At 37.8% G+C, this 26,357-nt stretch overlaps 1 long non-coding RNA gene across 1 annotated transcript; it reads left to right on the top strand.

Annotated features, from left to right (window-relative positions):
• The first annotated feature begins 3,274 nt into the window (after nt 1-3,274).
• LOC106935272 (uncharacterized) lies at nt 3,275-25,662 on the top strand. The gene is made up of 3 exons (XR_001421863.1): nt 3,275-4,171; nt 20,783-20,846; nt 25,140-25,662. It is a non-coding gene; the product is annotated as an uncharacterized LOC106935272 (long non-coding RNA).
• Nucleotides 25,663-26,357: the final 695 nt, after the last annotated feature.

Genomic DNA, 26,357 nt, shown 5'->3' with positions numbered 1-26,357 from the left:
AAGACATATTATTGGGAGAAAAAAGAAGAAATTTTATGAAAACCCCAAAAAAAAAAAAAAAAAAAAAAAAAAAAAAAAAACAATTCAAGCTTTTTCTTATTGAAATTACTTATTTTTTCTTTCTGGTAAAATTGTTTCTTTATTCTGGTAATATAATTACCATGTTCTTGTAATAAATCAAAAATTATCAGAGATGACTGAAATAAAATTTACTTTTTGAAGATATTTTCCGTAAATGTCATTTTTACTTAGAAAAACAGCAAGAACTAAAAAGTATTAAAATCTGATCTGGTATGAAAAGAATGTGATTTGACTTTACTCGTGAAATATGATTTTACGTCTCTGAGCCCTGGTCTCTGGATATCCACAGTTTTTAAAAAATGATGAAAGCACCTATAGGAACTGAGTGCTTCTTAAATTACCCCAGAAAAATGCACCGGCAGGCACTTCTTTATGCAGCATGTTTTGGACCGCTTCCAAGTCATACAAGCCGCTGCTTTATTGAGAGAGCCGACCCATTAAGTTTATGACAATCGTTTCTCACCTTGAAATATCTCCTGATGCTGAAATAATCCTCTCTGGGCCGCCAGCGGTTTTCTGACCAGTCACCTGATGGACGCTGACTCAGGAGGAAATGGGGAAACACGTCCAGTCGGCCAAGAAAAACCCAGATGTGATCATTAAACATTTGAAAATACAATACAAAAACACATTTCTTAAAAACGTCATTAAATTCTATAATCAGGTTTTTGCCCGAGGTTTTTCCATCTCTGTTGGACGATAAATTGTCCCAGAATTTAATGCAATAAACAATAAAATTGTTGTCTTGAAACCATTTTCAAATAATCAGAGGGTAAAATACCAAAAGAATGTACTAAAGTAAGAGTATCACTACTTCAACATATTGTTACTCAAGTCAAAGTAAAAATTAGCCATCCAAAAAAAATATACTCATAAAAGTTGCTCTAGTAAATGTAACTGAGTAAATGTAACTAGTTATTACCCAACTCTGCAAGTAATATAATGGCATCTATGAAATAATTATGTAAGAACACATTCTCAAAGATCAAAAAACTTTAAATTCTAACATTGGAACTGGAAAACATTTTAAATATCCAAAGTAAATAAACAAAAAACAGAACAAATAAAATGAATTCTCAGGTCTCTGTAAACAAAATTGTCCTTCAAAAAAAGTTTTACTTTAGACCAAAAGACTAAACTGAAAATTTTATCATCCGGTGTTTGGTAGAATGAGAAAAATGATCAATCATGCTTATGTAAATGATTGAGTTTGTTTTAATTTATCATGTTTCCATCTGGTGAAGAAGGAAGTTGCTCTCAGTGTCTTCAGAGGTTTTTGTGTCGTTTCCTTCAGTGGTTCTTGGTGCAGCGCCCCCACAGGCCAGGAGGGGAACAGGTTGCTCAAAGGGTTTGGTTGGTTTACATGACGGAGAATTACGGCCAGGCTAAGAAAATGAAAAACTTAAATAACAAGAATAAATTCATAAAATTACTAGATGTCATAATATTACAAAAATAAACTGTCATGAGAATAACGTTGACACAACACAAGAATAAAGTCAAAATATTATGACTTTATTCTCATGATTTTAAATTTTATTTCTTCTTATTATGGCCCTAATGCTCTGAGTGTTTCACATTCAGTACAGTGTTAAATCAAACTGCAACACCTGATCATTTAACAAATGTTGCAACTTTGGACCCTAAACGAACCGAACCAGTCCATAAGCAGTTCCAGGCCTGGAGAAGCACTCTTGGAACCGCTTATCCAGATAGATGAGATTCTGAAAGCTCCTTTCAGCTGCACCAGGTGTCAGACAGAGGAGAGACGCCGGGAGGAAGTGAAAAACTGCGTGTGCTGCTGTTTTGCTCAAAGTGAAATGAGGCGGTGAAGGACGTGAGGAGGGATTTCTCTGGCAGCCATTCAAATGAAGCAGCACCGTCCCACTCATTTGTTTTTCACCTTCTCCAGGACAAACTGGAGGCAGAAACAGCGTCCCATCAGGAAACACCCTGTGATCGTCTTCCTTATGCGTTCTGATGTAATTTCCTCTCTGATGTGATGCATGCATTGTTTATTGAAGTATCACACCATTGCAGATTTCTCTAGTGTCTAATATAAACCCGTTTCATGTTATTGTTTACATCTGGAAATTTCGCGCTTGCGCACAAACCTGGAGGGCAACAAGACGATTCTTTTCCATCTGTAGCAGAGCTGCTGCGGTAAAACTGTGACCTAAATGAAACCTGGAGATGAAGCTTTTATTAATTTAGTGCAGCAGAGCAAAGGAAAAATAACTAAAAACCACTTTTTTGCTCTCTGTGTCTGCTGCACGACACACAAGCTCGTTGCCATAGCAACTGGTTGACAACAACTCCACTAATGTATCAGGAGTCAACACCAAAAAACAGTGCTAACGATGATACATTAGCTAATTTAAACACCTTCTCTAATCGTCTGTCAGATTTGGTGTTTGGGTCGCCTTTTTAAAATTTTTTAAACTGAACTGAATTACACCAAATTCTGCAACACATCTGCATGTTAAGGTTGTCATAGTCAAGCTAGCATAGCTGACCTACTTCCCTCTCCCTCGTTGTTTTTTATAATTCAAACTTTTTCCTTGTTATCAAATTGTTTAATGTTGACTATTAGCAGCAAAGCACTGCGTCCATTTTTCTTAAGTATCAGGCGAACATTTAAGATTTAGCATGTTACATTGACAGTTTGACAGCTAACACCAATGCTAGCCATCGCTAGTGAGTAGCTGTTTTAGTTGCTGTATAATGTCTTAAACTATCACAAGATATTACTAATAACAGTAAAAAATGATAGATAATAGTGAATCAAAACTGTCCTTTTTAGTTTTTTTTTGTTGTATTTTTATCTCCAAATTGTGGGGCTGGACGTTTGAAAACTGACCTTAAAAATGCTTGAAAAGTTCTTGAATTTTACTGTTTGAAAAATGAACGAACCTTGTTTTTAGCTGCATTTGCTGCAAATACAGTTTTATTTTATTTTGAAAAATTAAATTGAATTATTTTATATGGATTTTAAAATTTCTAATATTGCATAAAAAACTAAAGTGATGAAATTAAAAAATGCAAGATTAATCGTCAAAATAACGAATATTTAGATTCCTTCTGTCCAGTATTCAGAAATGCTTCATCAAACCGGCAGGTGAAGCTTCAATATCCATCCTGTCCTCACGGGGGCGCTGCAACCTCACATTTGTCAGAGTAGGAAGTACAGTTTTCTGTAACCGTGAATTGAAAGTACGCCATAAATATGGCGCCAAAATAGTTTTCAAGCAGATGATAAGATCGGATTTTTTCCTGCCTTCCTCTCTGTGTTGTCGATCTTTTGATTATTTTTAAAAATCTTTTCTCTGCTGTTTTCAGCTCCAGACTCGCCTGTGCATATATTTTTTGCAGCGCGGTGTTGCAGGCATTCACCGGCCGGAGGAGCGACTGGAGACGAGCTCAGATCTGGGTTTTATTTCTCAACCAGCACCGTTGCCTTACTGGCGTGCGTTGTTTTTTCTGACTCATCCTGTGGAAATATATCCCCGTTTTTTATTTTTTTTGGTTCAGCCACCCTCCTTCCTCTGTTTCCCCAGCCTCCTTCTCCTCCTCCCGCTGGCTCCGAAGGAGGAAAACAGCCGGATAGGGACTCCTCCACGTTTCGGCTGCTATTTTTATTTAGATTTTTTATTTTTTTAAATTTTATTTTATTTTTATTTTTTTTGCAAAATGCGACATGCTTTCCATGTTGCGCGCATCTCGGAGCCTGGCACGCCGGCGGTAGCGCTGCGTTTGGTTTCCTACTGACTGCTCGCCACTTTTCTCTCCGGGTTTGTGTTCAGGAGTGGGATTTTACACATTTTGGATTCGGACTCCTGTCTTTGACGCGCTGTCAACACGCAGTGCAAAGGGGAGGGGAGGCCGGGAGAAGAGGGACAGTCCTGTCACCCTGCGTGGTTTAAGTGTCCGGTGTGTGTGTGTGTGTGTGTGTGTGTGTGTGTATGGGGGGATGTTTAGCAGCACCAACCCTCTGCTGGTAAACTACATGTGCCTGCTCCAGATGATCTCCTAAATCTGATCTAATCCAGGACTGAGGACGTCTGTGAATCCAAAGCTGACTCCTACCAAGGTACGGAAAGCATTTATTTATTCACGCCTTTAAAATGGATGCGAGCTGCGTTCAGGGCTCCCGTGTTGCGTTCAGGACCTCTGAAGTCCACTCCGCTGCGCTCTGGCAGCGCTAGGCCGGCGGCTGTGTGCGCACTTTGGCAGGTTTTGGAAGCGGAAATGCATTTTATCTGAGGCTTTGCGGGAAAATGAAACGAGGAATCCAGCAGGCAGGTAAACTTGACCGCTGCTGGAGAATGTTCCAGTTGGTTTTATTTTACAGTCGCTGCAGCGCGGAATGTGCGTTTTAAACAAGCCACTCATGTCTAGACTCATGCACGCATGATGAAAGTTGCGTGGAGAGAACCAGCAGGAGGAGGAGGAGGAGGAAGCAGCTGAACGTTTTGCAGCAGCAGAGGGATGTGCATGCTCTTTTTATTTCATTCCTGGGGGAAATCTAGCAAATATTCAGCAGAGAACGGCGATGTGTGGCGCTTAGGGAGGCTGAGCACGCAAGCTCACGCATGCACACATCAAGAAATTAGAGCAACTCATCTCCTCTTCCTCCATCAGCCTCCTCCTCCTCCTCCTGCTGCTGCTGCTGCTGCGTGCTGTGCAGCTACGGTTGGCTCAGGGAGAGGGGGGAGTGGCTGTTGTTTACCTCCAGTCAGAGCTGGATCTGTGTGTGTGTCTGCATCAAACAACCACAAACCCCCTTGTACTTGACATCTGCCGTCTTAAAATCCTTGAAAATTATTGAAATTAATTTTTTCAAGGTTTGGAAAGTGCTTGATTTCTGTTGTGTATAAGAGGAAGTATATTTAATACTTTTTTTTTTTACTTAATACGTTGTAAAATATGCATTTTTTATTTTATATGACTCAAAGTAAAGCAATAATCAAATTAAAACTGACCAAACTTCTCTTGCTCTGGGTTAGTCAATTACTATCCGAATTAAATATCTTTACTATTTTGTTTTATCTTAGTTCACCTGGTAGAATGTAATATACCATCATAAGATGGTGGCAAATTGAAACAGTCTTTTTTGTCTTAGCTGTCTAATATTTGTATTTTATTTGTGGTGCTGGAAAAGTTTGAAAACATATTTTGAAAATGTTTGAACTTCATTTAGCGGTGCACCGATTCCAGTTTTTAGGCTGATCTCCGATTACTGACCTTTAAAAAGCCTGACCTGTTTTGGCCGATACCAGTTTTTTTTGTCTGAAATGTTGCTAAACATATGAAGAAAGTCGCTGCGTTATCACCTCCAGGATTAGGTTGTATCTAGTTACATTTACCCAATTAGATTTACTTGAGTAACTTTTATGAAAAAAAATTACTTAAAAAGTTACTTTTTTTTACTGTATTGTACTTTTTGCTTTTACTTGAGTGATTTTATTATAAAGTATTTTTACTCTTACTTGAGTAAAACTCTGGATTTTCTTCCCACTTAATGAAAAACAAACATGTTTTAACTACAAATCCACCAGACTGAGACTCACACCTGCAGTTTCTATTAAGGTTTCTGAAGTTTTTTAGTGAAAAAACTGATTTTAAAACATTTTATTTTTGCTTAATTTGTTATTTTTTGTTACTTATTAAGGAGCAAAATTATTGTCATTTTGGTTTCTAAATACCAAAATTTCCACTTTACTTTATATTTTGGTCCATCTGATGATGAAATTTTTAAATATTAAATGATATTTTGATCAGTTACTCCGTACCTAATTTTTAACTTTTGTACTTTTGAGTAATTTCTTGGATGTGTACTTTTTACTAGAGTAAAACCACATTAAAGTATTTCCACTTTTACTGGAGTATTGTTTTGAATACTCTCCCCTCTGATTGGTCACCTGCTCATCAGTTCTCACCTGGAGGCAAAGCTGGAATCATCCTGGAGTTGTTAAATTCTCCTAAATGTGGCAGCAGAACCTCTTCATGCAGCTCACACACATCACTGTCATAGAAAGACATCTTCTACACACACACACACACACTGACTCCTCTCTGAAGTCAGCTGCAGTGTGTGTCTCTCCTCCTGCTGGGTATCAAACTGACTTGGTGTTTGGGATTCGTTTGTATCTCCGTCTTTGTGGCTCTAGTTTCTCTTCCTTTCTGCCTGTTTCTACTTTGCGTCCGCCACCGTGCCAACCAGCCGTCCGTATCCCAAACAGCCGTAGGGTGACGCTCATCGTCCAACTTCCTGTGAAAGCCTCTTTAGCCCGACATGTGCAGGTGTAGCATCGTGTGTTTCCCATGCCTTTAATCGCTGAGCTCTGATTGGTTGGAGAAGGGGGTAAGGACCCCCACGTGATGCACTGTATCACATTAGCGGCTACGCTAACAGGAGGAGGAGGGATGGTGCTCATGAATGGAGGTCTGACGTCATGTAGCCTGAATCCCCCTCTGACACACACACACACACACACACACACACGTATGTATGTATTGACATGGATTTAGACGGCTGCAGGCAGATTCAGAAATGTGTGTCATGTGAGACGGGAACCAATGAAACGCAGGGATTTGGTGTGTGTTGCTGTATCTCTGAGGATGTTATCTACTACAGGCTGTTTTTATCAGAGTGTGTGGATGTTGTTACTGACTAAAACTGCAGTTTGTAAATGTGTAAAAAATAAATATGTTTATTTTTTACACAAACTGTCTCTATGTTGTGATAGTTTTTTATGAGACAAGTCTGTGAAAAGATCAATGTCTTCCACTTCCGTCCTGAGCTGCTGTGTCTGACTGAAGAAATGCACCAAGAACAACCAAATAGAGCCAGGAGGCGGGGCTTAGCGCTGACAGTCATTCTCATGTACTTGCTGCTAAATGTGCTAATGGTGGATAAACAACTTACTGTTACAGGAAAACAGTTTAATTGCTGTCATCTGTGACTATGCTAACTAGCTTTAGCATTTTCAACATGCTGCAGTATAGAGATTAATAGGCCTGTTGGAATAAGAAATAAATTAATAAATTGCATGATAAATTAAAAGGAGCTCATTAATTTCCATGATTTTTTTATTTTTCTCTTTCTGAATGATAAAAGTTTTCAGTTTGGTGTTTTGGTCTCACCTAATGTTTCAAGTTCTTCAACAAATATTTATAAATATTTATAGCAGGCCTGTCATGTAACAAATTTTGCTGGACGATAAATTGTCCCAGACGTTATTGTAATATAATATTGTTCATTCTTAAAGATCAATAAACTTTAAATTCTAATGATCATCTAACACTGGAACTGGAAGACATTTTAAATATCCAGAATAAAAAAACAAAACAACAAAAAAACAACAGAATCCCTGGAAGTCAGACCAAAACACCAGACTGAAGACTTTCATCATCCAGGGTTTGGTAGAAAGAAAAAAATGGAAATTATTGAGCTTGTTTTCTTTTATCCTGTGATTTATTGATTTGTTGCTTAGTTGGTAAAGACCTGCTTGAAACATGATTTTATTTTTTTCTTTATACAGAGTTACAACTTAAAAAGCAAAAATATCCTCTGATCATTTGCTGTTTTTTAGATTAACAAGCTACAAACCAACCAGGAAGAGTTTAGGAGGGAAAAAGCACAATGCACAGCACAATGCTGTATGATTAATACAACACCCTCCTGACAAACACTTTATCAGCAAAAAATAAAAGAAAAATGTCTTATGACTTTTGCACAGAGCAACACAGAGCTGGAAGTTTGTATTTAATTATAGTAACTGGACGGTGCAGTGAATGCTGAGGCGAAGTGTTCACCCTGCTGAGCCCTGAAGCCTCATTAGCCCGTGTTAGCCTGTGTTAGCTTGTGTTAGCTAACACAGGCTAACACACGTGTGTTAGTGTGTGTTTCTGTTTCGGTGTGTGTTGGTGTTCATGTTAACTCCCTGTTCAGTGGGCGGGCGCCGATCTCAGGCTTCACATGTAGAGGGGGCGTCTTCATTTAAACCCTTTTTCCTTTAATTTGATCCCTTTCTGCGTCAGTGAGGCTGATCCATGGTTTTTAGTTTCATCACATCATTAAAGAATGTCTCACTTTGTTTCTGAATGTTTTTTAGAAGGATGCAAAACAGTTTTAGTTTTGTTTTATTTATTGGTAAGATTTTGTGTTTTTGCAGTGCATCATAGCATTTCTTACTGTTTTGTAGGGATTCCTAATAGACTGCTATTAGCTAACCTGCTATCGCTGTGGTAGCTAAATCACAGCGATGGCAGATTAGTTAATTTAAAACTGGTGCTCCACTGATAATCTGTTGGCGTGTTGGTCGCCTTATTTCATTGATTTTTTTATTCAACTGAATCACACCGAATTGTGCAGCACATCTACATTTGAAGGTCGTCAAAGTCAAGCTAGCAAAACTGACCTACTTCCCTCTCCCTCGCAATTTTTTTTAGATTCAAACTTTTCCTGACCCTGTCATCAGTCAGGAAAACCGACCTTTTTGTTTTGTCGGTGTTGGCAATTAGCAGCAAAGCTCTGCGTGGCTTTTTCTTTAATGAACCAGGCGTACATTAAAGATTTAGCCGTTATGTCGATAACTTGACAACTGAAACCAATGCTAGTTATCGTTAGCGATCAGCTTTATTGCGCTCATGTCGTCACGTTGCAACGTGTTTATAGATGTGGCAGATGACTGTATTATGAGCCAAATATCAGCATAAAGTGGTGATAAATTTTGCCCATCATTTTGATGCAGCCACTGCTTTTCAAAACGGAAACTAAATGGACTCTGCTTTAAAATTAGATGGGACTTATTCTGATTGATCACATTTTCTTTAAATACGGATTAATGTTTTAACTGCTTTTCTGATGTACGAATTTGTCTGACAGGATTTATATTTATAACAACCAGCCTTCTCCTAGTGTTCATAACTGGTACTGCAGGTGAAAACATCTTGTTTTTCTTCTCAGTTTGTTTGTCATGATGCATTCAGAGCTTTTTATCTGTGGTAAACACAGTGCTGCCTCTGAGTCATGGTGTCTCCTCATGCATAAAGATAAAAATAAAACCCGTGTGCCGGAACTATTAACATTTTATTACACACTTTAGTACTTTCCCCCGTTTCCTTCCTGATGTTCAGGTCTTTCTATATTTGTCTCTGCTTGCTATCACCAACATTTATAATCAGATATTAAAGTCTGAGGATGTAAACACATTGATGGCAGATGCTTCCTGAACTCAGACGGGATTCGCTTTAGGAATATGGATGTTTGACGAGAAGCAGCAAAATGTCCAACCTTTCTTTGCTGCTTTCAACACTCACTGCTACCTTTTTTATTAATGTTTTTCTGATTTACTTTGCTTAGATGCAAAACATTGCACAGGTAATAAATGAGACTATCATTGAAAATAAATTCAAAAAGTGAAACTCAAACAAAAGGAAAATCAAGGAATCAAATGAAAACAATTGGCATATTCTGCAGTTTTTTAACTATTTAAAACAAATTAAATCCTAATGAAATACAAATAAACAAATAATAAAATTTTAAAGTATGTAAACATTCTAGTGTCTGAAATCCAACAACATAGTGTTCCTTTAGTGTGCACTTGATTAATTATCCCAGAATTTATTGCGATAACAATATTGGTGTTTCCATCTAATATAATGATAATGACATAATAATAATGCAAGAATCCAATAAACTGGAAGACATTTTAAATATCCAAGATGAATAAACAAAACAATAAATAATATAAATTATAAAGCCTCTGCAAACAAAATTATTCTTCCAAAAAAGGTTTAGTTGAGACCAAAAACCAGACTGAAGAGAGAAATGATAAATCTTGCAAATGGAAACTATTGATTTAATTTACCACATGATTAAGTGATTTATAGTGACGGCCTGTTTGTGCCAACTGCTCCAGTTCAAACCTTTTGTCTTCACCGAGTTAGAGAGGAATCCATGAAGCGTCTCACTCACTCACTCACTCACTCACTCACTCACTCACTCACTCACTCACTCACTCACTCACTCACTCACTCACTCACTCCCTTTCTTCCTGCCTCCCTAGGTCCCTGCTCCCTGAGGCCCATACGGGTTGATGGGAATGGTGGCGCTGATATCAGCATCACAGAGACTCATGGCTCTTCTTCCAGTTAGTCACGAGACAGCGGTGTGTGTGTGTGTGTGTGTGCGCATTTGTTTGTAATACCTTGTGGGGACGATTTTCCTGACATATACTACATTGTGGGGACCAATTGCTCCTTGTGGAGCGGATCCTGGTCCCCACAAGGGGAAACCCTGTTTTTGGGTCAGGGGTCAGAGTTAGGACTAAGGTATGAATTGAGTTTTGGTTGGTTAGGGTTAGGTATGTGATGGTTAGGGTTAGGCTGTAGAAATGAATGGAAGTCAATGGAAAGTCCCCACAAAGATAGCAACACAAACGTGTGTGTGTGTGTGTGTGTGTGTGTGTGTGTGTGTTTGAAAGGGAGATCATGTGTGAAGCTTTAATCCTGGAATGTTATGGATCTTTGGGTTTTGACTGGACCAGTTGGTTATGATTGTTAGAAAATTGATTTGTGTTTGTCGGAGCTTCATTTGTCTCCAACAGGGGTGTCCAAAGTGCGGCCCGGGGGCCATTTGTGGCCCTTTTTGTGGACTGATTTTTGTCCACTGCACCAACTGCAATTAAAAATGATAAAAAAATTTATAACTTAGCTTTAAGAAAAGGTAAAAAACCATGTCAACCAACCAAGTCAACTTTTATTCTTCATTAAATTTGGCTAAATATAGCAAGCATTTTGAAACTAAGTGATCCAAATCCTGTTTTCTCTACTGAAATAAATTTATTCAATCAAGCCCAAAAGAAACTGAAAACTAGATGCTTTTCTTTAATATAGCTAACGTGCAAAATGTGCTTCATTGTACCAAGGCTGCAATTGTGGACAAAAAAGGAGTGAAATTTCTACCAAAAAACTCTTTTGAAGAATTTTGAAACTTTCCACAATTTCCAAAAGTTAAAAGTTTTTGACTTCTGAAACTCAAAAATTTCCAAGTTTTTCTAGAAAATTTCTGAGGTTATTCACTAAATTTTTTTGGATGAAAATTCAACCCGCCTTTTTGCAGCGCCCCAATACGCCGTTGTTAAAATCGTTTCCCAGTTTTTAAATATCCCTTTCCAAAAGAAAAAAATTGTGCTATTTTAATGTGGTTAGATTTTTTTCCTTGCGACTACGTTTGAGTCAACAATTTTTGCCCAGATGAAAAAACGTTGCTAGCGTTAGCGGCTGCTGGGCTAGTTACTGTCCACACCTGTAGCTTATATCAATGGAGAAATCCTCCAAACACTAAAATCTGGCACTACTTCAGTTTTGTTTCCATTTGGTGAAGAAAGGAGATGTGCTCAGCGTCGTCTTCACAGGTTTTTGTGTTGTTTTCTTTAGCAGTTGTTGGGGCAGCGCCCCCACAGGCGAGGAGAGGAACAGGTTTTTTAATTAGTGCAACGAGAAAATGAACCGCAGCAGCTGAAAATGTAAAAGATGTTGAAGATGTGGAAATCAAACGGCGTGTTCCGGACTATCGGGTTTTGTGTCTGAAGGGTTGATTTGTGTTTTACTGAGCTCAGGGAGTGAAGTGTGACTGATGGAGGCGTCTTCATCGATTGAAGTGGAAGTACATCTGTTCTGTCAAACACGTGTGACTTGGATAAAAGTAAATAAAAAAACATCTGAGGCTTCATGTGCTGACAGGCGGCGACAATCTGCTGCGCAGCCACGCGAGCGGAGCTGTGAAGCAGATTGTGTACAAACAGCAGCGCCTCTAATGCTCACCAGTTTCTAATTACTTTTACAAAACTGAAGGAAAAGAAGCACAGATGACAAGCAGGGGTCACTGGGGTTAGTGCAGCGCCAGAGTAACAGGTTATTGTCGTCCACCGATGCTAAAGATAAACATTTTTTAATGATTTCAACTGAAAACAAACAAATTCATCATTGCATGAAATGTAAAATCATCCTTACTCTTTGGTGAAGAGCCTTTGATTGGAGTTTAAGATTTTCATTTGGTGGATTTGAGTTTTGTGTTTCTAGAACAGAACCACTACTTGCAGGTCAATCACAATCTTCTTCGGTTCGTCTCTTGGCGGCCATCTTAGCCAGTTTCCGTCTTCTTGTCTTTTGCAGTTTTCTTTTGCTTTGCTGATGTTTGATATTTTTCCAGTTACTATCTTACTTGAGTAATGTTTTGAACAGCTACTTTTTACTTTTACTTGAGTAAAAATATGTTGAAGTATTTATACTCTTCTGTTTGAAGTGCTGTGGGCTTCTTCTTGTATCCTTTTCCTGACTGATACCTTTTCATCTTTTAGTCTTTAGTAACATCTCTAACTATAGCTGCAGCAAAATGAAGGTGAATGTCAGTGATATCTGAATGGAGAAGCCTGATTTATTTCAGGTTAATAATCTTATACAAGCAGATTATTGGAGCTTTTAAATATTTTACATTTTTCCCTCTAATAGTCGAGTTTGTTTGAAATGGTTTGTATTATAAACCATGAAATTCAAATGTATCAACAACAATCTGCAATAATAACAATATTCAGCTGGACATTTTAAACAGCCAGATGGTTTGGATTTTAGTTTAACTGATTTTTATATTTCACAAAAAAAAAAATCAAAAGTTTCTCCAACAATTTTTCATTTTGTTTCCTTTGAGTTGAATTATTACATAATCTACAAAACAGTGTGGAGCTGTTTCTCAGTTGTCAGTGTGTTGAATAGTTTCGGCCTGTTTTCTTTCATTCATTCATTCATTCATTCATTCATTCATTCATTCATCCATTCATTTATTCATTCGTTCATTCATTCACAGAAATGTGAGCTTTTATATTTAGAAGTGAGTGGGCTGCACACCCACTGATGACGATGCTTGATGTGACTCAAATGTGCTTTTTGGTTTTTGTTCCTGTTGGCAACCATGTTGGAGTGTGTGTGTGTGTGTGTGTGTGTGTGTGTGTTTGTTTCTCTGCGTGTGTGTGTGTGTGTGTGTGTGTGTGTGTGTGGACGTGCGTTTGATGTTGAGGTAAACACCTGATACGTCACACACTTTCACACACTCCCACCCTGACATTTCGATTCTTCCCGCTCGTTCAAAGCGGTCGCCACGTCGTCGTGTCGTCCATATTTCCATCTGTCTCTTTCTCTTTTCTTTCTTTTTATCTTTTAATTTTGGGTCATTTTTTCGCCTGCTCATTCAGATGTTTTTAAAATCTTTATTAGTCACAAAATATTGAGTTAACCAGGATTTATTCACATTTTGCTGTTGATGTCGAAGTTAATAAGTCTGGATATGATCAAAGAAAATAGATTTCAAAATAAGATGACCCACACTACCTCACATAATAGATGTAGAGCTGAAACGATTAATCGTGATGAATCGATTATTCAAATAATGGTCCATTAATTTCTAATGTTGTATGGAAAATGCTTAAGATGGTTAAAAATGCTTTCCTTTGGTGAACGTTTAATCATTTAGGATTCAAAAAACACTTTTCACATCAACATGTAAAAATCATTTCTGCTCAACATCAGTACAGCAGAGCCGATCTGTTGATTTTTTTTTGGATTAACTTAATAATATTTTGTTAGCAAAAGGTAAAAAAAAATGTTTTTAATTACAGAATTTGAACCAATTGAAGCTAAAATTAAACTGTGACTTTGAATTTATATATTAAGTCCAAAATGTTTATATTTTGTACAGTTTTGGATTAATTACTGCTCTGAGTGTTTTGTTCTTTCAACAAATGACCTTTTTAACAATTAATCAAATGCTAAATTAGCTGACAGTCATTTCAATAATCAATTAATCACGATTAATCGTTTCAGCCATACACACTAATATTGCAGCAATGAAATATTTGCGATATGTAGTTGAAGAATCAGTAGGCTGTTAGTGTTTTTCTCTCAGCACAATGATTTCAGTTGTTTGCAAAAGCAACAAAAAGCATAGAAACATTTTTCTGGTTTTGATTTGCCTCCAGACTCAAAGCTCTCCCTCCCTGAGCTGCAGACACACAGAGACGCTGTGAAGCCGTTCAGATTCCTTATCAGGCCGACTGACCTCTGGCATCGCAGACGTCCATGTCATCACGCAGCGCCGACTTTGGAGGATAAACACCTCAATCAGCTGCTGGCTTTACTTCGTAGATGAGAACAAACGTGTAATTCTGCCTGAGGTTTCTAGGTTGTAGGTAATGGAGCCGTTACCTTTTCCTGACAGCCAGAGTCGAGTTTTCTCCCGGTTTCTGCAGCGACTGACTCTTAATAGTAGATGGGCGTCTTTAAGCGAAGCGCTAAACCAAGAGCAGCTTTTCCTCTGCAGCATCATCTGCAGGGAGGGACGGACAGAAGGACAGAAGGACGGACGGACAAACAGGTGGCAGGAAATGGGACAGCAAGGCAGGACAGACGGATGGACAGAAGGACGGATGGACAGAGAGACAAATGGGATTCAGCAAGTCAGACTTCCCAGAGGAGGAGCTTCGATTATTCGGTTAATTGGATGATGTGCACTTCTATGCAGATGATAAATTAAAATATGTATTTGAATGGTAGAGGTTTAGTCTTGAAGACCACACTGCAGCTATGATTAGGAAGACAAACTTTCAGTTGGATTTTCCCTTTATTTTCTGCAGAAGTAAAAGGGAAATGTTACCGGGTGAGAATGAGCTGCCATAAAGCGTCTGGCAGGAGCGAAACAGTCATGTATTAGTGCCAGCTGCTCTCACCTGACTTTCCCTCCGACGCTCGCTGCTGCAGCTGATCCCACTTCACCCGCCTGTGAAATGACTGACTCATGGTTTCTTATCCTCATGCTCCGTGTTTTCATGCGTGATCTGTTGTGCGTTTAAGACGTTCCGCCTCTAAGCGTTCGGGCAGACATGGGACTCTCGACGGAGTCATAGTCAGGCAATTAATTAGCTCCCCAGGCGATTGGCTTTCCCAGCATGCATCCTGCAGCCGTCTCACTGCGAGCGGCGCTGGCTTCCTCAGAGCTGCGCACAGAAAATGTTTCGATTCATTTCAGAACCGAGACGAGTCGGGATGTTGTGTGCCGTTTGTTGGCTTTCTGGATTTTATGCAACACAAGTTTAATCTGCGTAGATTAGCTGAGTAATTAGAAATGAAACCATTCCACTAGATTTAGGTAATCTGAACTAGATTAGATTAAGTTAGATTAATTTGAACGAACAGAAGCGCCGTCTGTTGCGCTTTGGTAAAGTTCAACACCCCTGAACTGAAACTGGAGGATTTTGTTTCACAGCTGTTGATGATCTGTTCTGATCTGTTGCAAGTAGAGTTTATTTTTGATGTTTTTATTTTTACCAGTTTAATTAGTCTTAGTTCAAGCACCCATTTAAACAGGGTGGAAAACGTTTTAAACTAATTTGAATAATGAACAGAAGTTGAAGCACTTCTTCAGCTGGAATCAAGTTTGCATGATTGAAGCTTTTTCTGTAAAAGTGTCCTGAGATGTTTTGTGTTATTTTTGTGCAAAACTAAGAATCTTATGTTTATAAAAGAAAATCTCCCTTTTAGAAGTTTGTTATAGTACGGGCATTTAGGGCGATTAATTGATTAATCACAATGAATTGATTAATCAGTGATCAATTTATCATGATTAATCGATTGTTGAAATAATAGTTATCTCAGTTAAAAAAAGGCCATTTGCTAAAATTACAACATAGTCAGAGCAGTAATTAAAACTTCAACATGTCCTCAATAGCAAAATATCAAATCCTCTGTTTGTAAAATTATTTACATAAATAAAAATTTTTCCTCATTTTGTCAACTATGTCAGAGTTAGTACTGTTCAATTAATATGAAAAATATTCAGTCTGGTGTTTTGGTCTCACTTAAACCGTTTCTTCAAGGCTAATTTTGTTTACAGAGATTTTATGATTCATTTTATTTGTTGTTTTGTTTATTTATTCTGGATATTTAAAATGTCTCCCAGTTCCAGTGTTAAATGATCATCAGAATTTAAAGTTTATTGATTTTTTAGAATTGGTTCTTATATTATTATTATTATTTCATAGCAGTAATATTGCTGGAAAATTGTCTCAAAACAACAATATTATCGTTTATCACGATAAATTCTCGGACAATTTATTGTTGATTTTTACCAGTTTAATTAGTCGAGCATTATGTTCAGTTTGGTGTGGGAAACAGAATTTGTTACATTAGAGCTTTCAGGGAGTTTCTGTTACTTTAAACCAAAAAAAGAAAAAGTTCAGTATCTAATTAAAGAAAGTTCTAGTTTGGGAAATGCTTCCTGTAAGGTGAACTGATTTTATTTTTCCTGCACTTTTCCTTCTCTTCTGTTAGAAAGTTTTACTAAATCAATGTAAGTTTTTCTCTGTTCATTTGAAGTTACGTCAGTTCAGTCAAGCGTTCCTGTTTTGTTTTTCAGCAGCATTTGCTTCTTTTATCTCCTAACAGTTCCTGACTCCGAGAAACAGGAAAAAACTGGAGTTTCCTCAAAAGTAGAGACATCTTTCCACGTGTTTAAATCAGGGCGATTAATCAGATTAATCGTCGTCAATCGATTATTGAAATAATAATCAATGTAGTAACTGATTAATTGTTAATTTGAGTACACATAAAAAGTCTGTGCTGTAAAATCAACATGTTCAGGTCAATAATTGTACCAACATATAAACATTTTGAGATGAAACTTTTGTCTGTAAACACATTTTGCTCAAAACTCCTTAAGTAGCTTAGCTTCATTAAATGATAGCCATGTTAGTACAGTTTATGCTACGAAATGTTAATTTTCTTCTTTAAAAAATTAGTTGAATTTGTTTTAAAATCTGTAGAATATTCCGTCTTTTTTACCCGATTAATCGTCAGAAGAATCGATAGAATAATTGTAGCCCAAGTTTAAATTTTGTGATATTGAAAACAAAAAACTGAAAATTGTTTTATTATTTTTTAAACATCTTTTGAACAGATTTTTGTAGAGATTTTGTGCATCTTTTAGCGCCTGCTCTGGTCAGTTAGGTGGGTAAGGAATCAACCACTCTGCCAGAAATAAAGAAAGCAGAATGTGGCTCAAGTGGTTTGTTTTATAGTGTAGAAGGAAAAAATGAACAAACCCTGAGAAGGATCAGACAGTGATGCTCCTAAACGCTCCCGTCAGAATCAGAGAGACGAGGAAGGGGCTGACAGACGGGGAGAGGCTGAGGAAGTCAATAATGTACTTAACCTTCCTCCGCAGACTCCCTGCATCCCTCCTTGTTATTGTAAAGCACAGGGGCTGGCGCGAGGCGAGGGAGAGGAAGGGGAATAAAAAGCTTCTCTGGAATAGAAAAGGCAGAGGCAGGAAGGGAGAGCTGTGTATGTTTTTGTCAGCATAAATGTCAGCGTGGTTAAGTGTGCGCACGGCAGGCGGGGAGACTGAGGAACAGGAAGAGTCCCATAGAGGAGGGAATTGCCCCATTTTACTGCCACATAAATCTGCCCTCTGCACACTAAACCGCCTCTTTTTGGGTTTCCTGCCTGGATGTGGAAGTTTGCTCAAAGTGAATTTCAGAATCGTTGCCGTTTCATTTGATGATTTCTCATTTTTTTATCCTTTGTTCTCACATTTTGCATGTTTTGTTTTTCCATTTGAGTCTAAAGACAGACCGAGCGTTTTAAAACAAACACCTAGCCGTCTTCTGGCAAGAAGTTTCAAAAAAATCACATTTGACAGGCACTATGATGTTGCCTAGCAACCCCAGCTGATCTCCAGCATGTTTGGTCAGCTGGTATGTGTTGTACAGTGGGTGCTGGAAAAGACAATAGTTTTGTTGGTGATATGCCTGTCACAATAAATTAATTAATCAATCACATGATAAATTAAAACAAGCTCAATGATTTCCATTTGCATGTAATGCAAATGGGGTGTAAATTCATCGTTTTTCTTCAGTCTGCTGCTTTGGACTCAACTAAACCTTTTTTTGAAGGACTGTTTTGTTTCCAGAGACTCCATAATTAATTTATGTTGTTTATTTATTTTGGATATTTAAAATGTCTTCCAGTTTTAAATGTTCTTTAGAATTTAAAGTTTGTTGATCTCATGTCTTCTTGCATTATCACCATTATGACATGAACACGTTCTCAAAACAACATTATTGTTGCAATAAATTCTGTAACTCAGCTAAATTTTTATCATGACAGATGCAGTCCAGACTTGCCATCAAGAAACAACTTGCTGCATTCTTGTTGGTTGTGCAGGATGCTCCACTAATGCTTTTCAAAGATGTATGGTTGCATAATTTGTAAACGTTGAGTTGGGGGTGTGGCCAGCAGCAGCGTGTCTGGATTCCCGTCTGATCGGTGAGCGGTTTTAGGGATCTATGGATCCTAACCTGTTCATGGAAACACCTTTCAATGTCTCCATGAAGCTGCAGGTGAAGGAGCTCTGCCGTTTTAGCTGCAGGATGATTCATCTCTCAGGTTTTTATTTCTCAGATTTTCCAGTCCTGGTGAACTTTTTTCATTGAAGCTAATTTCCTCTTGGCTTCATGTATATTTATTTGCATTCTTGCTTCACTTCCCCTCAGGCTTCATGGGCTGACGACGTTTTTCCCCCTGAGTTGCACATTAACTTGGAGTGGGAGGCAGCTGAAGCTGACATAAAGGTCTGCTGTGAGGTGGAACTGCTGAAGTAATTTTTGACAGATTGCAGATCGATCAGATCCTGACTGCGGGAGAAAAGATGCTCTTTCTGGTGAAATTCCCGTGGTTGATGCTTTAGAGGTCGTAGAAAAGGGCAGTGAATCCATCCTGGCTGCGCATCTTTAAAAAGTCTAAAAAAAAAACCTTAAAATGGATTAAATACATTAAAAAACATCCTCAGAGGTATTAAATGTTGATGTTGGGGAATATTGAGGCTTGTATTTTCTATGTAGTTCTTGCGTTTTGTGGCTACCGGTAACTAGCTGCTAATAGCTGCTAACGCCAGCTAGCTTTTTTACAGCCATTATGAAAATGTATCACCAGTTGCCTGGATGATGTTCATCTTAAACATTGGGTCACTTCTGTTGATATAAATCACACATATAACTTAATTTGAACATTTCTGTCTTGATAAAGGTCTTAGATTTAATTCATAATGGTCTAAAAAAGTCTTACATCTCAGATTTTACCTTATTCCATTTACCCATCGATTGATTGGTGCCCATTGACCCATTTATGATATCCACAGTTTTACTTTTTAAATTCTCGATTTATTTTGATGTCTTCGGGTCGATGCAGTCGATGGGTTCAGTATTTCTTGCAGATATAAAACTTTTTTTCATATTGATTGACAGCAGATCTTGCTATTAGAAATTATACAAAGATTTCTGGGAGAGGAGCCATCAGAAGGTATTGATCAGCCAATCAGAAATTAATTTTGCTGAAACTTCAGCAAAGAGGTTATTTTCAAATTTGAACTTCTTCGATACCAGAGAGAGAGCTTATGCAGATCTAAAAGATGAGTAGTGATGATATAAATACAGTCTTTCAGAATAACAACATATTCTAAGATTAGTTTAAGTCATTTACATGTTGGCTCCAGCTGCCGGTGGTTGTTTTAGTTTCTCTGTTATTCTCTCCTCCTCACCTGTAACATTTATTTTTATTTATAGCAGCTCTCTGTTCTTCGTCAGTCTTCGCTCGGCTGATTTTCCTCCTTTCATTTCATTTTTCGTCTCTGCAGCCCTGGACAGAAACTCATGCATCACGGTGAAACGGACAAACTGCGGTTGTTGTGGAAAGTGAAAGTTGGATTTTACCTTTAAGTCGACGATAGAAAACACAAACTTAACGATTAATCACCAAGTTTGACTCACAGGACTCTGAATTTAATCTGTTTCGAACTGCAGCGCCGGCTTTCTGAAGTCTTTCTTTCCATTTTCTTTCAAAACACTAAATGTTGTTTTATTAAATCATGCAGCTTTGGGATGGAAATATTTCTCTGGATTTTCCTGCAAGAGAACTTGATTAATAAAACAGATTATGATGTATGACTTGATGTTTTCTCTGTTTTTCTGCTCATTGTGATGAGTTTCTGTAGTATCTTCTGTTATTTGCTGCAGGACGTCATGCAGGAGTATCAAATGGTTTGTAGGTTTCATATTTGTTATTAAAATTAAAAGGACAGTTATTACAAATTAAAATCTTGTTAGAAGTTTTTCTCCTTTTGTTTTGACTATTCAGTGACTTTGTTGCAGCCAAATCGAATGAACTCGTTAAACTTTTTCAGTGTAACGCAGTCGTTTTTAAAGAAAGTTGTATTTTTTCCAGACATTGATCTGATTTTCAAACCGTTTCCAAGTCTTTCATGAAGCACAGGAAATTCTGGGTTCGTTTGGTTTCACTAAACAGGATTAAAGTCAAAGAACGAAGCAGAAAACAAAAACTTTACTCAATAAGAGTAGAAATACTCCAGATTAAAACTAGTCAAAAGTAAAATACACCTAAAAATACATTTTTCAAAAGAGTCTCGTCCTGAATGAGTGTGAATACGTGAAGGCTCTCCTCTGGACGCTCTGACAGTTCGCTGCCTTCTGTCGCTAGCTCTTCTGTTTTCATGGCGAACATCTTCTCACTCGTCATCCTCTCTCTCTCTCTCTCTCGCTCGCCCCGGTGTGCCGCCGCCCCCCGCTGACAGATGGAGAGCGAGAAGAAGAGGAGGAAATACTCCACAAGCAGCAACGACTCCGACACCACTGACAGTAAGTGGAAGAAAGACGAAATGTGGATGTTTTTATCTGGAGGTGGAAGTTTCTCTGAGTTCAAGGCACAAGAATAAAAATGTTAAAGGTTTTATTAGTTACAGACACAAACGAGTGTTTTTTATCCTCATTTTAACCAACAAAAACTGGAGCATGATTAGGAAGTTGAATGAAAATGATGATTTGTTAATATAAAAGTCTGGGATGCATTTGGATTCAGCTCCCTTTTACTTGTCAATTGGATAAAAATAAAAAGGGGAATAATTTTTATTTGGGCTGAATTGATTAATCAGATTAAACAATCAATTACTGAAACAATCATCAACTAATTTAGTTATCGATTAATCGATTACTGAAACAATCATCAACTAATTTAGTTATCGATTAATCGATAACTGGAGTATAGCGACTCAAAGAAAGTCCAATTATTGAAAGAACAACAATCAGAGGAGTAAATAAATAACATTTTGTACTTAATCACATTCTGCTGTCTAATAATCAATAATGCAAAAATCAATCAATGAATCTACAAAGCATCATTTTATAAAAATGCTAATAAAAGATAAAATCAGTTTTTATTTTTGGTCAAAATCCAGAAACAAACTAATTCAGTTAACTTACTGATAATAAAGGTCAGTGACAGATTTTACTGACCTGCTATATCTATTATTGATCAGATATATATTCTGATTAAATTGAATATTTCTCTATTTAATCAGTGTAGATATTTGTAGTTTTAGTTTTTGGGGTGTGTGTTGCATCGCCGCCAGGTGTTTATTTTCTAAAACTGATTTCCAAACATCGATAAATCCAATAGTTTTATCTTCCTGATGTTTCCAGATGTTTATATTCAGGAAGACGGTTTGTCCAGATGTCAGTATGTGGAGATTTGTTTGGTTTCCAGTTGACAGGAATTGTTGTCTTGGTGATGCAGAAACAACAAGTTTCAAAGTGAAGCAGCAGCAGCAACAAAACATTTAGGGTCATTTTACTCTTGCTGATGTGCAAAATGTATTTTATTAGAGTTTATTTGCTGTCAAACGTGGAGCTTTGAGACCTGCTGACATTTAAAAATGAGATTTCTGCAGAAGTTTAGAGGAAGAATGAAGCATTTTTAATGATTTGTGTCCAGAAGAGGCCAAAGTCAGAGCAGAACTACTTCCATGTTTTCACTCAAGTTAAGGTAAAAAATAAAAATGTTATTCAACTACTGAAAAACATTTAATATTTAAAAATTAAAGTATAGTATTTTATAACGTAAAGTGGACATTTTGGTATTTTCAGGACAAAAATGACAACAATTCATATAAGTGACAAAAAATAAAATAAAATGTTTAAAATCTTCAGAAACTTTATCAGAAGCTGCAGGTTTGAGTCTGTCTGGTGAGTTTCTGCTTTAAACATGTTTGTTTTCATTCAGTGGGAAGAAAATCCAGAAATTTCACTGAAGTAAGAGCAGAAATATTTCAGGATAAAATTACTGAAGTAAAAGTAAAACGTGCCGACCTTGTTCTGCTTGTGTCTGATCATGAAGCCGTTTTCTTTCTCGCGGCTGCCGGACCTGCGGTCTCAGGTCTGTGCAGCGTTTCTGCAGCATCTTTAATGGGCTGTTTGTGCTGCTCTGCGTTTCCTCCTGACCTCTGCAGCTGCAGCTGCTCACTGGAGGTTATCAGGTTTCTAATTGAAGGATGCCCAGGATAATTTTGGCTTCTGGGTCTCTGAGTGCGGCTTCTAATTAACACGCAGCCATGATGGCAGGCTTGGCCTCCATGTTTGGTTATCTGGTTAGCTGACGGAGTCGAGCAGCTGCCATGTGGGAGCCGAGCTACACTGCAAAAACACTAAATCTTACCTGGTGTTTTTTGTTTAGCTCGTATCGGAGGATATGCACCACAAATCTGGAATAAACTCCAGAAAAACAGCCGAAAGCCCCCCAACTTAGAGTTGATTTTGAAACATCATAAATGAAACATTAATCAACAATATGATGTGTAATGACGGGAAAATGTAATATTTCAATTGTTGACTATTTTTGTATGTCTTTGTATTTTTGTTTTTATGATGTAAAGCTTTTTGAAACGTGCTATACAAATAAAATTTGATTAATAGTTGAAAGAAGACAAAACTGACTTAAAAGTAACTTTTCAGATATATGAGCTTGTTTTTAGTCAATAGAAGTAAATAATGAGATTATTTCACTTATAAAATAGGAAAATGTCTTATGAGTGAAATAATCTAGAACTTTCTCATCAATATTGAATAATTATTTACTTAAATGAAGCTCTTATTTCTTCACTTATAAGTTTGTTTTGTTTTATTTCAAGTGAACTAAGATATTTGCTGTAGAAACTAAACCAGAACACTTGGTAAGATTGAGTGTTTTTACAGTGTAGTGTGCAGAAGATTCGCCCACATCCTGGTTCAGATGTTCTGACATTTGTCTGATGGTTTTCTGTTCATGTCACCCTGGACCTCGTTGCTCTTTAACGCTGGACTTTAACTGCACCAGCAGGTAAAAGTCTGATGGTTCCTGCAGATCCTGCAGAATCTGCACGGCTGCAGGAGGAGAGCAATGTGCTCCTCAATAATGAGCTTCCGGCCTGTTTGGAGCGGGAACCAAACTCCCATTAGGAGATTTTGGTGCTTCAGCGTGGCGTTAGCGGGCGCTCCAGTTTTTTCCTGATGTGTGACCCGTCTGCTCCGGGTCGGTCCCAGGAACCTCCAGACAGGACCGGCTGAGCGGAGCCTAATACCAAACAACCTCGTCACTCTGGCAACGCTCCATGCCGGTCGCTCCGGCCCAGTCGCTCCGGGCCGGTCCCTCCGGGCCAAGAAATCAACTAAAGGATAAATTAAAGCCAGCTCAATAATTTCTATTTGCATGATTTATCGTTTCTCTCTTTCTACCAAGAACTGGATGATAAAAGTTTTCAGTTTGGTGTTTTGGTCTCAACCAGCAGAAACTTTATAATTCATTTTATTTCTTGTTTTGTTTATTTATGTTGGATTTTTAAAATGTCTTCCATTTCCTGCATGAAATTTTTATTTAAAGTTTATTGACCTTTGAGAATTTGTTCTTACTTTATTATTATTTCATTAGCATTATACTCCTGGACAATGGTCTGGAAACAACAATATCATCGTTAATGACAATAACTTCTTCAAACTCCCAAATCTCCAGGTTTCATTTTGCCGTGTTCAGCAAGAGAAACGAATCGTCTTTTTGTCCTGCAGCGAAATGTCCTGATGTCGCAGCGTGTCGCTGCGACATCAGGAACGACGGTTTTTAGCCCATAGTCTTTGGCAGCGACGAGCTTTAGCTGAATCCTCATCGATAAATACACTGATTCTGCTGAGTGTGTGTGCAGAAGAGGTCGTGACCTCTGACGGCCAGCATGGCGGCTCTGCTGGCGATGGAGGAGCGTGCTGAGCGCGCTCAGACTCTGATGTGCCACATTAAACCAAATTCATTCCAAAGGATGCTGCCTAATTATATTTGTCATTGTTCGGTATGCAGACTCAGTCAGACGTGGTTTGAGTGTTGAAGTGAAAGCAGTGAAACCCGGTGGAGCTGCTGGGTGAAGTGGTGGGTGGATGCTGGCTGCAGCCTCTGCTTAATTATAATTAAGTTGAGTATTAATGAGCTGGTAATGGAGCGTAGTGGAGCAGGGCGCTAACAAGATGTTATTTATATTGTTACCTAATTAACCTCTTCATGGATCGTCTTCAGCCGCTTTTTCATTTCATTTATTCATTTAATTCAAACAAGTTGTTAAAAACTAGTTATCAGTCGGACGAGATGATTAACCAAGAACAAATTAATTAGCTTAGCGTTAGTTTTCTGTTGAAGAGGAGTCAACATTTGCTTAGTTTATATACTAACAAATAAATAATTTTACATAAACAAAATGATTACAAACTAACGACAGGAAAAAATACAGATTCATAGTAATAATTATAATTATAATAATAACATTGTAAATAACATCAGAATAATTACCAACTCTGCCAATTTACACCCTATAAATTTTTCATAATCTATTTTATATAAGAAATAAAAAATAATTTATTTTAAAAGATAAAAACTTTGAGCTCCATAATGTTTGTTGTGCAGATTTCCTGCTGATTCATTGTTAAGCCCTTATCATTGTTTCGGCATTTCTCCAGCTTTCTAACGAACTGCAGCGAAGGATTTCACATCTCAAACAAACTGATTTTTTTTCTTTAATTAACATCTTCGGCATAAAGGGACCAGAAAGGGACGATTGATGTGTGTTTTTAACGGTCCTGCAGGTCAGGTGACGTCGTGGTCCAGGTCCTCTAAGAACACCGGCACCAGCAGCACCTGGGTCCGCCTCCCGCACAAGAAACCATCTGAGGTAGGACAGCTGCTGCTTTGGGTTTCACTTCACTGGAGCTCCACTTTGACCAGTTCTGATCATTTAAAAACAATTATTGATGATTGATTATTCAGATTTCAAGTCAGGTTTATGTGTGCAGCAGGTTCCAGGCAGTTTAAAGTGATTTTAGTCTCGATATAAAGGAAGTCAGCAGCTGCATTTCTATTGACCAAGTAATTCGATCTTTTGAAAATAATTTTGCTTAATGGGAAACTTGGGAATTTCAAAGAAACGTGTTTTTTAATAACACGAGTCACATGATCAGAAACAGGATGTTGCTACTGGTGGAAACCAAGAAGAAGACAGGAAGCAGTTGGAGGAGCATGACGCTTCATGTCAAACTTATTCAACTTATTGTGATTTTAATCACATTTTTTATTTCATGGAAACACTGTAATTGTGAAATCGTGCTTTTGCGCCCACTGTAATGGAAACCAGCCAGTGTTTCAGCAGTTTGGTTGTTTTCTGGAAGTTTACTCCAGATCTTTGGTGCGTAGAAACTGAATGCTGCTTCTCCAGAAGACCTGAGAAACGCGACTAAAGATAAACGCATGGATGAGTTTCTTGTTCTCTAAGGTCAGAGGTCATCTCTGGTTTCTGTCTGTAATAACTGAAGCTGTGCGCCGACTCTGAAGCTGAAGGTTTATTTCTGTTCAGCTTCAGATCTCTGATGCAAAACTTATTCACCTACTTGATGTAATTTTATGTGAAGTAAACATTTCTACATGTTTCAGTTTTATATTTCACACAAAGATGTTGGACCGGTCCCTTTCTCATAAAATACATTTCCAGCCAGAGAAACTTCATGTTTATGAACTTTTCATTATAAAATCGATGTTTGGTATTACTGCCTTCAACATTGACAACCTGGGGATCAAAGCTGTGGTTAAAAGAACTGGGAAGCAAACGGCACAGGCTATTTCGGAAGACCTCAGGAAAAGCCACCAAACGGGAAGGAAGTGGAGAAACTCACCAAATAGCTGTTGATACCCTGCCTCATTTTCTCAACAATGCCTTAAAATGCCTTAAAACGTAAGGCATTAAGTTTTAAGGCATGTGTGTGTGTTTCTGTGCATGTGTGTGTGTTTCTGTGCATGTGTGTGTGTTTCTG

The sequence above is a fragment of the Poecilia latipinna genome, unplaced genomic scaffold (assembly GCF_001443285.1).
Source record: "Poecilia latipinna isolate Pla-1442-1.1 unplaced genomic scaffold, P_latipinna-1.0 Scaffold1939, whole genome shotgun sequence".
NCBI classification, from domain to species: domain Eukaryota; kingdom Metazoa; phylum Chordata; class Actinopteri; order Cyprinodontiformes; family Poeciliidae; genus Poecilia; species Poecilia latipinna.
This window is presented reverse-complemented; position numbering and strand designations above follow the sequence as displayed.